This window comes from Panthera onca, chromosome F1 (genome assembly GCF_046562875.1).
Source record: "Panthera onca isolate mPanOnc1 chromosome F1, mPanOnc1 haplotype 2, whole genome shotgun sequence".
Taxonomy (NCBI): domain Eukaryota; kingdom Metazoa; phylum Chordata; class Mammalia; order Carnivora; family Felidae; genus Panthera; species Panthera onca.
In genome coordinates, this window is record NC_138355.1 from 1,150,723 (window position 1) to 1,166,734 (window position 16,012).

Genomic DNA, 16,012 nt, shown 5'->3' on the forward strand with positions numbered 1-16,012 from the left:
AACAGTATACAAAAAGAATTATTCACCATGATCAAGTGGGATTCATTCCTGGGATGCAGGGCTGGTTCAACATTCGCAAATCAAACAATGTGATACATAACATTAACAAAAGAAAAGATAAGAACCATATGATCCTGTGAATCGATGCAGAAAAAGAATTTGACAAAATTCAGCAACGTTTCTTAATAAAAACCCTTGAGAAAGTCGGGATAGAAGGAACATACTTAAAGATCATAAAAGCCATTTATGAAAAGCCCACAGCTAACATCATCCTCAATGGGGAAAAACTGAGAGCTTTTTCCCTGAGATCAGGAACACTACAGGGATGTCCCCTCTCACTGCTGTTGTTTAACATAGTGTTGGAAGTTCTAGCATCAGCAATCAGACAACAAAAGGAAATCAAAGGCATCAAAATTGGCAAAGATGAAGTTAAGCTTTCACTTTTTGCAGATGACATGATATTATACATGGAAAATCCGATAGACTCCACCAGAAGTCTGCTAGAACTGATACATGAATTCAGCAAAGTTGCAGGATACAAAATCAATGTACAGAAATCACTTGCATTCTTATACACTAACAATGAAGCAACAGAAAGACAAATGAAGAAACTGATCCCATTCACAATTGCACCAAGAAGCATAAAATACCTAAGGATAAATCTAACCAAAGATGTAAAAGATCTGTATGCTGAAACTATAGAAAGCTTATGAAGGATATTGAAGAAAATATAAAGAAAAGGAAAAACATTCCGTGCTCATGGATTGGAAGAATAAATATTGTCAAAATGTCAATACTACCCGAAGCTATCTACACATTCAGTGCAATCCCAATCAAAATTGCACCAGCATTCTTCTCGAAACTAGAACAAGCAATCTTAAAATTCATATGGAACCACAAAAGGCCCCGAATAGCCAAAGTAATTTTGAAGAAGAAGACCAAAGCGGGAGGCATCTCAATCCCAGACTTTAGCCTCTACTACAAAGCTGTAATCATGAAGACAGCATGGTATTGTCCCAAAAACAGACACATAGACCAATGGAATAGAATAGATACCCCAGAACTAGACCCACAAACATATGGCCAACTAATCTTTGACAAAGCAGGACAGAACATCCAATGGACAAAAGACAGTCTCTTTAACAAATGGTGCTGGGAGAACTGGACAGCAACATGCAGAAGGTTGAAACTAGACCACTTTCTCACACCATTCACAAAAGTAAGCTCAAAATGGATAAAGGACCTGAATGTGAGACAGGAAACCATCAAAACCATAGAGGAGAAAGCAGGAAAAGACCTCTCTGACCCCAGTCGTAGCAATTTCTTACTTGACACATCCCCAAAGGCAAGAGAATTAAAAGCAAAAATGAAGTACTGGGATCTTATGAAGATAAAAAGCTTCTGCACAGCAAAGGAAACAACCAACAAAACTAAAAGACAACCAACGGAATGGGAAAAGATGTTTGAAAATGACATATTGGACAAAGGGCTTGTATCCAAAATCTATAAAGAGCTCACCAAACTCCACACCCGAAAAACAAATAACCCAGTGAAGAAAAGGGCAGAAAACATGAATAGACACTTCTCTAAAGAAGATATCCAGCTGGCCAACAGGCCCATGAAAAGATGCTCAACGTCGTTCCTCATCAGGGAAATACAAATCAAAACCACACTCAGATATCACCTCACGCCAGTCAGAGTGGCCAAAATGAACAAATCAGGAGACTATAGATGCTGGCGAGGATGTGGAGAAACGGGAACCCTCTTGCACTGTTAGTGGGAATGCAAATTGGTGCAGCCACTCTGGAAAACAGTGTAGAGGTTCCTCAAAAAATGAAAAGTAGACCTACCCTATGACCCAGCAATAGCACTGCTAGGAATTTATCCAAGGGATACAGGAGTACTGATGCATAGGGGCACCTGTACCCCAATGTTTATAGCAGCGCTCTCAACAATAGCCAAATTATGGGAAGAACCTAAATGTCCATCAACTGATGAATGGATAAAGAAATTGTGGTTTGTATACACAATGGAGTACTACGTGGCAATGAGACAGAATGAAATACGGCCCTTTGTAGCAACATGGATGGAACTGGAGAGTGTTATGCTAAGTGAAATAAGCCATACAGAGATAGACAGATACCATATGTTTTCACTCTTATGTGGATCCTGAGAAACTTAACAGAAACCCATGGGAGAGGGGAAGGAAAAAAAGAAAGAGGTTAGAGTGGGAGAGATCCAAAGCATAAGAGACTCTTAAAAACTGAGAAGAAACTGAGGTTTGATGGGGGGTGGGAGGGAGGGGAGGGTGGGCGATGGGTATTGAGGAGGGCACCTTTTGGGATGAGCACTGGGTGTTGTTTGGAAACCAATTTGACAATAAACTTCATATATTGACAAAAATAAAAAAAAATAAATAAAATGTCACGTCCTTTGACAATTGTAAGTTTTCATTCTCCTTTACCTATTTGAAATATTTGTCTATCTTTGTCTTATGTTATTGCTGTGTTTACCACGTTCAGTACTATCTTGAACAAAGGTGGTGAAAGTAGGTATTTGTGTTTCCCTCCTGATCTTACAGGAAAGGTTTTCATTTTTTCACTATTGAATACGATTTTAGCATGTTTTCCCCATATTTGAACCTTTAATATTGAGATATGTTCTTTCAAAAACCGCTTTCTGCGCCTTATTATAATGAATGAATGTTGTAGTTTGTCAAATGCTTTCTCTGCACCTACAGGGAGGATCCTATGGGTTTTACCCTGCATTGTTTTGATGGCATTTATCAAGTAGTTTTAATTGTGAATTTTCAACCACCCATGGATCACTACAAAAAATCCCAGTGGAGGATGGGTAATGATTTCTAAAATTTAATATTGAATATTGTTTGGTAAAATTTGTTGAGGAATTTCTGCATCTATATTCATCAGAGTCATTGGCCTGTAGGTTTTGTTATTTTATATTTTAGTTTCTTTGTCTGGTTTTTGATATCTGCGTAGTAGTGGCCTTTATAATCGATTTGAAAGTTTTTATTTATCTTCTATTTTGTTTTGGTTACTTTGGAAATAGTTGTTAATGCGTCTTTAAATATTTGATAGAATTCACCTGTGAAGCCATTAGATTGTGGATTTGATTTAATTTGTGTGCGTGTGTTTTGGTTACTGATTCAATTTCATTATAATAGCATGTTCAAACTGTCTATCTCCAGGAATTTATCTGTTCCTTCTGGTTTGTTGAGTTGTTACCATGTAATGTCTTTCTATATTATTTTATAATTCTTCTCATTTCTGTGTTTCTTCTGTCAGTTTAGTTTCTTTATTTCTGATTTTATTTATTTGAGTCTTCTCAAATAAATGTTTTGAGACTGGCTGTAGTTTTTCATTTATGATTGTTTTTTTCAAAGAACAACCTCTTGGGGCGCCTGGGTGGCTCAGTCGGTTGGGCGGCCGACCTCCGCTCAGGTCATGATCTCATGGTACGTGAGTTTGAGCCCCGCGTCGGGCTCTGTGCTGACAGCTCAGAGCCTGGAGCCTGTTTCAGATTCTGTGTCTCCCTCTCTCTGACCCTCCCCCGTTCATGCTCTGTCTCTCTCTGTGTCAAAAATAAATAAACGTTAAAAAATTAAAAAAAAAGAACAACCTCTTGATTTAAATTATATTATTTTATTTTAGTGTTTTAGAAGGTTGATTTTTTTTTAATTTGGAAAACAGGAAATGCTGAGTCTGTTATTTATTGCCTGGTACCTGCTTAGGTAGCAAGGGTTGTAGATGGAGACCACTCTTCATTGTCATGGTGAAATAAATCTTACATTTTTAAAGACTATGTGCCAACAGTGATTTTTATTCAAAGAAAAATGAGAATAAGGTATAGAGAATTTCAATATACTTTATGCTTCCACACATGCATGGCTTCCTCCAGAATCAACATACTCTACCAGAGTAGAACATTATTTACAATAGATAAACCTACACTGACACATTACAATCAACCAAAATCCATAGCTTGCATTATTGTTCATTTGTGGTGTTGCACATTTCTTTTGTCTTTGAAAACATGGTATGTTGAGTTGTACGTACCATTATAGAATGACACAGAGTATTCTCAATGTCCAAAAAGTCCTCTCTTTTATAAATACTCCTCCCTCTCTATTTTTGCAACTATTCATGTTATTATTTTCTCTGCGCTTTCACTTTTTCCAGAAAGTCTTATAGTTGGAATCATACTGATGCATAATTGTTATTGGTTTATAAAAGAAGAAGTCATTACTCAAATACCGGATTAGTTGCTTGATAAAGAAAATGGACCACAAAACAACAATCATTGTAAGGATTAAGGTTAAACTTAACAATAAAAAGTTGCTGTGGATGGGTATTATTAAAGCAAACATTCTGTAAGTCTCTAGAATTGTTTCCTTGGTGCAGCGTGTGTGAAATAAAGAAACTTATAAAAAGAAGCAACTGAGGAAAAGGATTGGGAGTGACAGAATACACCACCGCAGGAGACTACAATTCTAAGTCAAATGAGACATTGTGGCAAGAGTGTATATCTTAACCTTAAGTGATGCTTGAATGTAGATTCACTTTTTATGTTTACTAAGTGCATCTGGCCAAGCTGGTGGAGGATTAGATTCTTAGAAGTCAGGTTACAATTTTCACACCATGAAGATGCCCTGTAATACTACTGAGTTCCCTCTACAAATGAGAACTTCAAGGGAGGTGGGATGGCACAATTTGTTAAGAGTCTCTTGATTTCAGCTTTGGTCATGATCTCGTTGTTTGTGAGATTGAGCCTTGCACCAGGTTCTCTCTGCTGACAATGCAGAGACTGCTTAGGATTCTCTATCTTCCTCTCATCCACTGCCTCAACACTCTCTATATCTCTCAAATAAACATTAAAAAAATCATTACTGCACCCAAGTGAAGTGGAGGAGACACTATTCACTCCCAAATGTTATAACTTAGCTATGCTCCTGAGACTAATTTAGAACACGTGTGAAGTCTTCTGAACACTCTTGAATCATCAGAGATACACTGGGCAATATGACATGGTGATCTGCTCATTTGAAGTTCATGTTATGCGAAGACTTTGGGTTTTTTGACAAATATTGAGACCACAAAACTCCTAGAAAGGTTACCTAGAGAAATGAACTTATGTTGTAGAAAAGTTTGAAACCCAGTTGTTTCTCACCATTCCCCAGGAATTAGACAATTTCAGTTTTCCCTGTTGTGTCCGTACTTCCTAAAAACCCCAAAGTTAGGCATGTCCTGTTTCGACAGGTGACGTGACACATGTAGGCACTAGGGAGATGAGCTGAGGACAACCATTACCTATAACCTCTTTTTGTAGTCCCATTTCCCACAATCTGACTCTAAAGTCTCATTCGTGTAGGTGATTGTTTCTAAGCTTCACTAACAATGAGTGTTCAAGACTCAGATGGGAGGTGAGATGAGGCAGGATTGTGTGTGTGTGTGTGTGTGTGTGTGTGTGTGTTAAAGTATTAGAATTCTCTTCTCATAGTTTCAGTCTTTTATTGAACTATAAGTACCATCAGTTTATGTTTCCAGATTAAAGGTGAATTTAAGTAATGTTATTAGAGTATAAACTTATATATAATATATATATATTGTATGTATATATACATATATATGTATATATGTTTCCATATATACATATGTATATATGTAATATATATGTATATGTATATACATATAATGTATAATACATTGTATATACATGTATATACATATACATATGTATATGTATATGCATATAATACATTGTATATACATATTGTATATATACATGTATATACATATACATATGTATATGTATATACATATAATATACATGTATATACATATAATAATACATATATATATTGTATATATATACATATATATGTATATTGTATATTATATATATAATATTTGTGTTTTCCTGATGTTCCATTTAAATTTGAATGCTTTTCACTTTTTCTCACTATGCTTTTCCCCAGTATTTCTGAAAATTAAATGCCTTAAAAAGAATGATATCTTTGTCAGAAATCATTGTTTTCCTCTTGGTTCTGTACTAATTTCAGATGCTTTTCAGTTATTCAAAAGTATCTGGTGACTAAAATACATAATATTTTGGTATTGAAACATTTTTCCAAAAACATTTTCATGGAACTTATCTATGTAGTGTTTTTTTTTCTTTTTGAAATTGCCAACTCCGTTTCTCATGGTGCCACTATCACCACTGAACCAACCAACTTACTTGCACCTTTTCACTTGCAATTCTCATAATGACTTTATCCTATCAATAACTAGTCATATGTATTGCAATTTTTAATAGAATATAGTAAAGTTAGTTGGGGATATGATGTTATAGACTAATACAATAATAAAATACAAGACAGGATGTGCTTCGTCATTTTGATGATATATTGTGTGTGGACAAGTCTGGAAAGAACTGTGTAAATATAAGATATATTAAATACAACTCTCAATGCAAGATTTTCTATACCACTGAGGAAATACATTTTTTTCATACTTATTTCCTCTATATAACATAAAATCTACTGAGAAATATAACTTGTGCTTTTATAAATGAATTCTTTTTCATTACCCCTTAAGTTTTCAGACATTTTATTTCATTCCAAAAAAAAAAAAACTTATGGTGAGTGTTTGTGCCAGGTTTGTTTAATGGTGACATTTATCCACTATTATCTATGGGTATAATGATACATAATTTGGCCTTAAAAATTGAAAATGCCCTCAAGCGACAGCATACAAATTAGAAGGAACTTCATACGCATCATCTGTCTTCTGGCACAATTCAGGTTTTGCACCTTCAGCACCAAACTTGTCTCTTAGACGGAGTGCTGAGATGTGTATTTAGGTTTATAAGGTTTCAACATTTGAGCCAGGTCCATGTTCCCCTTTACCTATTCACCATTCTATGAAATCTACATTTTTATATCTCATTTCTCCAGATACAGTCTATATTTTCCCTATTCCATGATTTTTCCTTAGTAGCGTTGCCAGATTTACTGAATATAAGCACATGATGCAGAAATTGAAACTCAGAAAAGTGGCGATGACTTTTATGGGCCACTATGAAATACTTGCTTATTTACATGTAATATGTGTAGGCAATAGTTGGGATATACATCTACTAAAATAATTATTCATCACTGCTTGATAATGAAATTTAACTATCTAGCACTTTATTCCCCAACTCAAATCTATGAGGAACATAGTACTTTCTTGTCCAGGCTCATACAAAAATTATCAAGAGTGTCACCGGATGAAGAAAAAACATTATTTATTTGTTCACCAGGAGTATGCCTTCAGTATGTGATAGCCATTTACAGAAAGCAGACATGAATTAGAGGAGGCCAGACATATATACCATAAGCTGGCAGAATAAAATATTAATATTTTTCCATATCATTTTATTGAATATATTTTACTATATCTTTTTAGGACATGGCTTGTGATATATGTCGTATATCTTTAAATGATTCAAATATACACTTCTTAAATAATTACACCTTTATGTTAGTGGCCAACATGCTAATGTTTTAGTGAGACTCGACTGTGATCCCCCAGATTTGTATATAATTGTGCCTTTAAGCAAATATCATCCTTGTCCTTAGGGTGAGAGCAGACCCCAAGTGTTCAGTGGGTACAGATATGTTTGTAGCAACTATTGTACTATTGTAGTTTTTTGTTTGTTTCTTTTTTTATGATATTGAAGGTAAATTTTCTTCAGATAAGAAAAGGTAATAAAATTTTGGAAAAATAGTCACAGACATTTAATCAAATGCACAATCACTTCATAAAAAACACATATCAGGTGATTAAGAGCAATGTTTTACTTCAGCAAAGACATTCTGAGTTTCAGTCAAGAACACTTACTCTCAAAATTTCTTCATTGAAGACAAAACGTAGCACTCTTTCCTTTCAAGAGAAGAACAAATAGAATAAGTACTATGGCTAAATATTTCAAGCCTTGGATCACATTAATTGGGTAAAATAATTATGACTGCATACAGGGCAAATTACATGAGAAAATAATTGCAAAACTGTTCATTGACATTTTACAAAGATTTTGATATTGGAAATGTTCTGATGAGGTATGAATATAAGCATTTTTATGGGACCATTTTTGAAATTGTTTATTTATTTTGAGGGGGTGGGATCTTCAGAGAGAGAGGTACAGAGAAAATACTAAGTAGCTTCTGAGCTGTCAGTGCAGAGGTTGACACAGGGATCAATTTTATGACAATGAGACCATGAATTGAGCTGAAGTCAATAGTCAAACCCTTAACCGATTCAGACACCCAGGCTCCCCTATTGAAGAATTTTTAATGGAATGAGAGTATATCCTTTTATTAAATAAAATTCCCAGAATAGATATCCATATAAGCATTTTGACACAAATTTGTGGATGTCATAAATTGGAAAATTGTGTGTTGTCTTCTTGTCCTCTTGAAAATTTAGAGCTGGCAATCAGCAATTTCTTACTGATATAAAAAGAAATTATAGAAGGAATCATTGTGAATGAAAAAAAAGTAATGATCCATGTTCATGTTGAATAAATTTTGTTAATATGATTTGTAATAAAAGAATATTTCTACCCCCTGGGATGCTTATATCCAAATCCTCATATCCCTGATATAAATACATTAGGTTGTGTGACAATGAGAATTAATGTTGTAGATAGAAGGATGATTAATAAGTATGTGATTTTAAGTTGAGATTATGCTGAGTTATCAGAATAAGCCAAATGTAGTCACAATGGTATCTAAATGTGGAAGTACGAAGAAGAGAAATTGTGAAAGTTTCATGGTATGTGAAGGAAAACTCACCTGGGCATTACATTTTTGCAATTATTTGTTTGGTAATTCTTTCCCTGTTAGTATAAAATGTATATCACTTCAACTATACAAACACCTATGCATACTTTATATAGATATTGGCATTCTTAATGCTAGATATGAGACAGTATAAGGCAGAACAGGAAAGCAAACTTTCTAAAAAAGAGTATAGGGAATGGTACATTATCCTGGCATGAGGAGTATAGGGAATGTGTACATTATCCTTGCATGAATATCTATATGAGATATCTCTCTCTCCTTCCTATATTTCCTTCTCTCTTTCTCCCTATTTAGATAATACATATATTATAGATGACAGATACATAGATAGATAGATACTACATAGATATGAATGTGTATAATATATGCCTACACTTAGAATTGGTATACAAAAACTTTTGATACTGTATTTCTAAGACTTTTATGACATAGGTTTAATGATTAATTGGGTGAAATAAAAATTGTGTTGTGTTGATGGTTTTGATCACAAAGTGAATGGCATTGATGATGTAAGGTCTAATTCTTTAAGATACAAAAAAGTATATATTTTCTTGGCCACTGTGATGATGATATCTTCCATTTATATCACTATTAAGATAGGACGATTTTTACAAGTTGGTATTGTAATTTTTGTCACCACCTTCTTCCTTCTCTTCCATATCTTCACACTGCTTCTGGATTACAGGCCTAAATCTTCTGACATGATCATCTGTCTCTGGGCCCTTGTCCACATAATGAAACTCTTCACTGAACTGTTTCTGTTGTCTACAGACCTGTTTGAAGTTCTGAAGTTTCTGCATGATTTCAAAAGTAAGGCTTTATTCTTCATGATCACAGTGTCACAAAGAATCTCCGTGAGCAACACCTGCCTCCTTACCATCCCCCAGGCCATCATCATCAGCCCCAGCACCTTCTGGTTGGCCAGGTTTAAACATAAGTGCACAAAGTACATCTTCTGTGCTTTTATCATCTTATGGTTTCTTAGTTTGTCTCTAAATAGTAACTGCCTCTTGTATACTGCTGCTTCTAATGTGACCCAGAGCAATCTACTGCATGTCAGTAAATACTGCTCATTTTCTCACATAAACGCCATCATCAGGAAAGAGTTTTTCACTTTTTTTTTATTATCCAGAGATGTTTCCTTTATAGGAGTCATGCTGCTCTCAAGTGCATACATGGTCATTCTCTTGTCCAGGCCTCAGAGGCAGTGTCAGAACCTTCACAGCACCAGCCTGTCCTCAAGAGTCTCCTCATAGACAAGGGCTACCAAGACCATCCTGTTGTTGGTTAGTTGCTGTGTCATTTACTGGGTGGATGTGTCATCATCTCCTCCTCAAGTCTGTTATGGACATATGACCCTGTCATCCTGGATTTCCAGAAGCTTGTGCCTAATGGATATGCCGCTGTCAGGAATTGGTAATAACAGGTTCTGATAAAAAAGTAAAAAATGTGTTTCAAAAGTTTTGGAAAATTATGGGGTGCCTGGGTGGCTCAGCCAGTTAAGCGTCTGACTTCAGCTCAGGTCATGATCTCGTGGTCCGTGAATTCGAGCCCCGCGTCGGGCTCTGTGCTGACCGTCCAGAGCCTGGAGTGTGTTTCGGATTCTCTGTCTCCCTCTCTCTCTGACCCTCTCCCATTCATGCTCTGTCTCTCTCTGTCTCAAAAATAAATAAACGTTAAAAAAAAGTGTTGGAAAATTATAATCAAGTTGTAACTGTTTATTCATGAAATAGTTATTGAAAAAATGATTGTTTTTATTTTCTTCAAATGATAGAGTATTTATATGACATTTAAAATTTAATTTTAATTTAAATGTAATTTAAAGGTATATTTTACTTTTTCTAAATATTTTTGAAACCTGTGATGGCAAGGACAGTCCAGTTGCTAGTTTAGTATCAAGAAAGATTCGATATTCCCATGTGTTTACAAGTTTCTTTATCTTTCATTTTATTTCTCAAACTCCCTTAAGGAAAATTTTCTCTTTATACAGGAAAATTGTACCCTAAGCACTACTATTATACTTTAGTTCAATGTTAGTGTTCCCTATTGATAATGCAATATTCTTAAATTCAATTACACTCCTTACTTCAAGACATTTAGCTACACAACTAATTTTAATTGAGCAACAGTTTCTCTCTGCACTTTCTACTTATTTCTCTGTGTTTTCTGAGTTCTGGCTTCTGTTAAGGCTGCAGAGATTGTACTCTCACCTCTGTAGTTTTTTCTATTTTATTTCTCTCATTTTATTACACGGCGTTTCTGTTTTATAACATCATGCCTAGGTTTAAAATTAGAAATTTATTTATTTTTACTTTTTAACTTAATTTCATTTTTGAGTGAGAGAGAACACGGGGCGGGGTGGGGCGGGCAGAGAGTGGGGAGAGAGCCTCCCAAGCAGGCTCCATATTGTCAACGCAGATCATGATGCAGGGCTTGAACCCTTGAATTGTGAGATTCTGATCTGAGTTGAAATCAAGAGTCAGACACTTAACCAACTGAGCCATCCAGGCGCCCCTGAAATTAGAACTGTATTAATCATCATTTCTTTAATTTTATTTGATTATTTTGTATACTCTAGTGAAACTATTAAATGTTTGTTAATTCTTCCCATTCTGATTTTCATTTATCTGTTGTGACAATTGTATTCTCTCTCTTTTTTTTTATTTTTTTTTACTGTTTATTTATTATTGAGAGCGAGGGAGAGAGAGTGAGCACAAGCAGGGGAGGGGCAAGAGAGAAAAAGAGACAGAGACAGAGAATCTGAAGCAGGCTTTGCACTGTCAGCACAAAGCCTGACGTGGGGCTTGAACCTATGAGCCCGAGATCATGACCTGAGCTGAAGTTAGATGTTCAACCAACTGAGCCACCCAGGCGCCCCAACAATTGTATTCTCTATAAATGATCTTACTTTAATGTCCTTGGCTGCAATATTTTTGCTCAATATTCTAGTTTATTATTTTTTAAATCACCTCAGACTAATGTAATATTTAACAAAAATATTGTGTACTAAATTGTGTCATTTTATTTTTCAAGATGTAATTATATTAGGCTCCTTTTTAATATATTTGACTATTGTATAGTTTCTTACTCTTTCCACATTACTTTGATTTCCTATTTTTCCTGCCTTTACTTAACTATTTTAAACATACTGTCAATATCTTTATTGTGTGACATGTAATTTCTTCTCCCTTTTACTCAATACCTTATTCAATGGTGTCTTTCACCCTAATTCCCTTATAAAATTTGGGACATATCAAAGTGGGTATCCAGTCACTTTGTTTCCTTTTTGTACCAATCATCCTGAGGGCAAGTTGGAGTACCAAACAGGTTTGAACTCCTTATGGTCAGCCAGGATCTGGATGAGGAGTTGTCTTTTTATTTTGATTAATACTTTTGACGTATAGATGACTTTGTCTATAGACGGACACATGAAAAGATGCTCAACACCACTTATAACCAAGGGAATATGAATAAAACCAAAAGAATTTCCATGTCACAGTTGTCAGAATGACTAAAATCAACAACACAAGAAACATCATATGTTGGTGAGGATATGAAGGATGAGGAACCGTTTTTGCCCTATTGGTGGGAATAGAAATTGGTGTAGCACATTTGAAAATAGTACAGAGGTCTCTCAAAAAGTAAATATATAAAACTGCCCTATACCCAGCAATTGATTTACCCAAAGGGTAAACAAATGCTGATACAAAGGGGTGCATTAACCTCAATATTTATAAGTACCACAATGTTAATAACAAAGTCATCTACAAATACCTGAATTATGAAATCAGCCAAGATATCCATTGAATGATTATAAACATACACACAAAAATTCCCCCTCACACACACACACTGGAATATTACTCAGACATAAAGTCAACAAAATCTTGCCACTTGTAAGCCATAGATGGAGCAAGAGTTTATTATGCTTAACAAAGTAACTCATAGAAAGACATATACCACATGATTTCACTCATATGGGGAATTTAAGAAACAAACCAAATGAACAAAGAAAGAAAAAGAGAGAGGGGAACCAAGAAATAGGTTCTTACCTACAAGAGCACTCACAGATAGTTATCAGAGGGGAGGTGGGGAGGATGGGTTAAATGGATGATGGGGATCAAGGAGTGCACTTGTCATTAGCTGTAGGTTATATATGTAGTTATGAAATCATCATATTTACACCTGAAATTATAGTACACTGTAAGTTAATTAACTGGAATTAAAATAAAATATTAAAATAAGTTACATGGTGATTAATGAAACAATTTTAGCTGTAGTGGACAATTTCGGCCACAAGCACAGAATGCTGTTAAGGTAACTTCCCTTTAATGTCACTGAAGTATGTAACAGAATTCACTTTGCAGTGAACTGTCAAAAAAGGTCCTTGCTATGTTCTTTGAAACAGTTATGGGTTTTAAAAAGATATGTATCAATGACCAATCTTGCTATTGATCAATTGATAAAGCAATATATTTTAATTCTACTAGTAAAACATCAACACATACAGTAACACTAGTAACACACCAACACATACATGACACATAAACATGAAAAAGAAAACACAAAACCATAAAAAAGCAAATAAATTTAGCATGTTATAAAATGGAGTGTTCCTTGAATAAAGCTTAACACTAACTTATATAGGTTTTGTAGGATTTCATGTCTACCCACCATAGACAGACACATTATAGAACTGTCATGATTCTGTTAGGTTTTGATGACCTTCAGAAAGGGGTTCTTCTGTGCCTTCCGTGCCACCAGTGGTTCCTTATGTATCTGGTCAACATCAAATTCCCTACTTAGAACATGTCAGACAAAACTGAATTATAAATACAAAATGCCTAGTACCCACCAGCGTTCTGGAGCCAATTGTTCACAATGGACCATTGGTAACATTACAATACTCAACAATGTGGCTATTTCATTTCAATTTGCAACCATTCAAATAAAAGGGATTTACAAACACTTCAAAAATTTTGTCGTAAGGATTCCAATGCCTACATATCCATATAATTCAAATAACAGTTTCATGTAAAAGAGATGTCAGTTTCTTTGCATATAATCCTATGTTGTTGTCAATGCTAGGCACCCATGGATCGTCATTTAAGTAAACGATGATGAGGTTTTCCACCCAGGTCACCTGATTTATTAGTACAACCCTTCCCTTATTTAAACCTAGCCCAAGAAATCGTGGTTTATTTGTTTTTGCTTATTTGTTTGTGTTTGTTTCGTTTTCTTTTTCATATTTAGCAAATATGTTATAATGATATTTCTGTTTCCAAAACAGACTGAAGAATAGATCTTTTAAATTCAATCTATTTGGATTTTAATCCAGCTTTCTTTGATTTTGAATCCTATTAATACTGTTTCTCAACAGTCTTGCCAACACTTATTTCTTGTCTTTTGTGGTGAAAGCCATTGTGACAGGTGGGAGGTAATAGCTCTTTGTGGGGCAGACTGTTATTTTCCTGATAATTAGTGTTTCAGCACTTTCCATGTTTTCATTGGATGGATTATTGTTTTGCTATTGAGTTGTGTAAGTTGTTTTATTTTTATATTTTATATACTAGTCCCTTTTTCAGATTATTATTTGAAAGTATTTTCTCTCTTTCAATAGGTTTCTTTTCATTTTAATTGATGGTTTATTTTGGTGTGCAGAACTTTGTAGTTAGATGTAGTACCACTTGATTATTTTTACATTTATTTCCTTTACTTTTGGTGTCAAATCCTGACCCCCCCAAAAAATTCATCACAAAGACTGATGTCAAGATGCTTTTCACCTATGTTTTATTGTGGCAGTTTTATGGTTTCAAGTCTTATGTTTCACTCCTTAACACATATTAAAGTGACTTTTTCATGTGGTTGAAGAAAGGGTCACAGGTTAATTTTTTTCATGTGCCTGTTTGTTCTTCCAGCACCATTAATTGAAGAGACTGTCCTTTCCTCATCGTGTGTCCTTGGCTCCTTTGTTGTAAATTCATTAACTATATGTACATGGGTTCATTTCTATTTTCTCCATCCTCCTCCATTGATCCATGGACTTATTTTTATGCCAGTACCATGATGTTTTGTGTACTATTTCTTTGTAATTGGAGTTTATTTTTTATTATTTTGATACGAGTTATTTTATGAGTAGAAAATGGATTTTAGTAAGTGGCACAGCTGCAGGTTGCCTCCTTAGCGATGCCCATGCTAGCTCACAAATGGGAGTTAGGCTCAGAGAAGGAGAGTCATTCCTCTGTGCAGATAAAGTAACTTCTAACTGCAGCCACTTTCCCCACATCTTAAATCGTGGTCATGTGAGTATTATGCTGTGTATAAAAACACAGTTGAACATGAATATAGCTTACAATGGTTGTGTGATTCAGGATGTGTGGCCAATAGTGTTTTTCTAATAAGTGTACATTCAAAAGTTTGAGATAACGCAATTAAAGCACAGAGAAATCTGTTGTCTGGAGCGATGATGGGGCACATTTGAGGTGTGTTAAGTCACAAAGAAAAGGGGTGGGAGAGATTTAAAGAAGCATCTAGCTGTGAGGTGAGGTGGCTGTTAGTCATGATTGTTTGAAAAGACTGGCCCTGTTGACGTCTTGGCGAATGGTGACCGCCAGGGCCCTAATGCATAAAACTCTTTAGTATCTACGTGTTGTCCTGAGATAAGGCCAAAAAGTTGACTGTGGTCTTCCAGTCTCTGTATGTTCCCCTCTCTCTTCCAGATGCATTCTCTTTTCCTCTAGCCAAAGAGACTTTTTCTCTTTGGTCTTCCAAGTACCCTTCCCCAACCATGCATCACTTCTTCTGTGGACCTGTCCCTGTTCCACTTTATAGCATGTACCAGTAAATCATGCTCCATGAAGTCAAAGACCAGCTGTGCTCCTCTCGCCCCTCTTGTGTCTATATTGCTAATACAGTGGTAGGAGATAGCAAGTGCTTGATGAGTGTATGAAAAACAAGGAAGGAGTCAGTGGTGTGGCAGGTCCAGTTTCTGGTGCTAGCAAGAAAGAGAAAATCATCCCTGTCTTCAAGGAGCTCCTGAAAGTGCAGTAGAAGAAACAAGTAGCTGGCAGGCAGTTGCCGTGCTGTGGTCTCCATGCTCTGGCAGAAGAAAACCCAGGGCACTCTGAGAACACACGTGGACCTGGTTGT

The 16,012-nt window shown here is 35.4% G+C and overlaps 1 long non-coding RNA gene and 1 pseudogene across 1 annotated transcript in view; both read left to right on the top strand.

The window, feature by feature from the left end:
- LOC144614857 (uncharacterized) overlaps positions 1-16,012 on the top strand; it is a 715,444-nt gene that overhangs the window by 205,402 nt on the left and 494,030 nt on the right. The gene's annotated exons all lie outside the window — the stretch shown is intronic.
- On the top strand, positions 9,430-10,366 carry LOC132676802 (putative vomeronasal receptor-like protein 4; annotated as a pseudogene).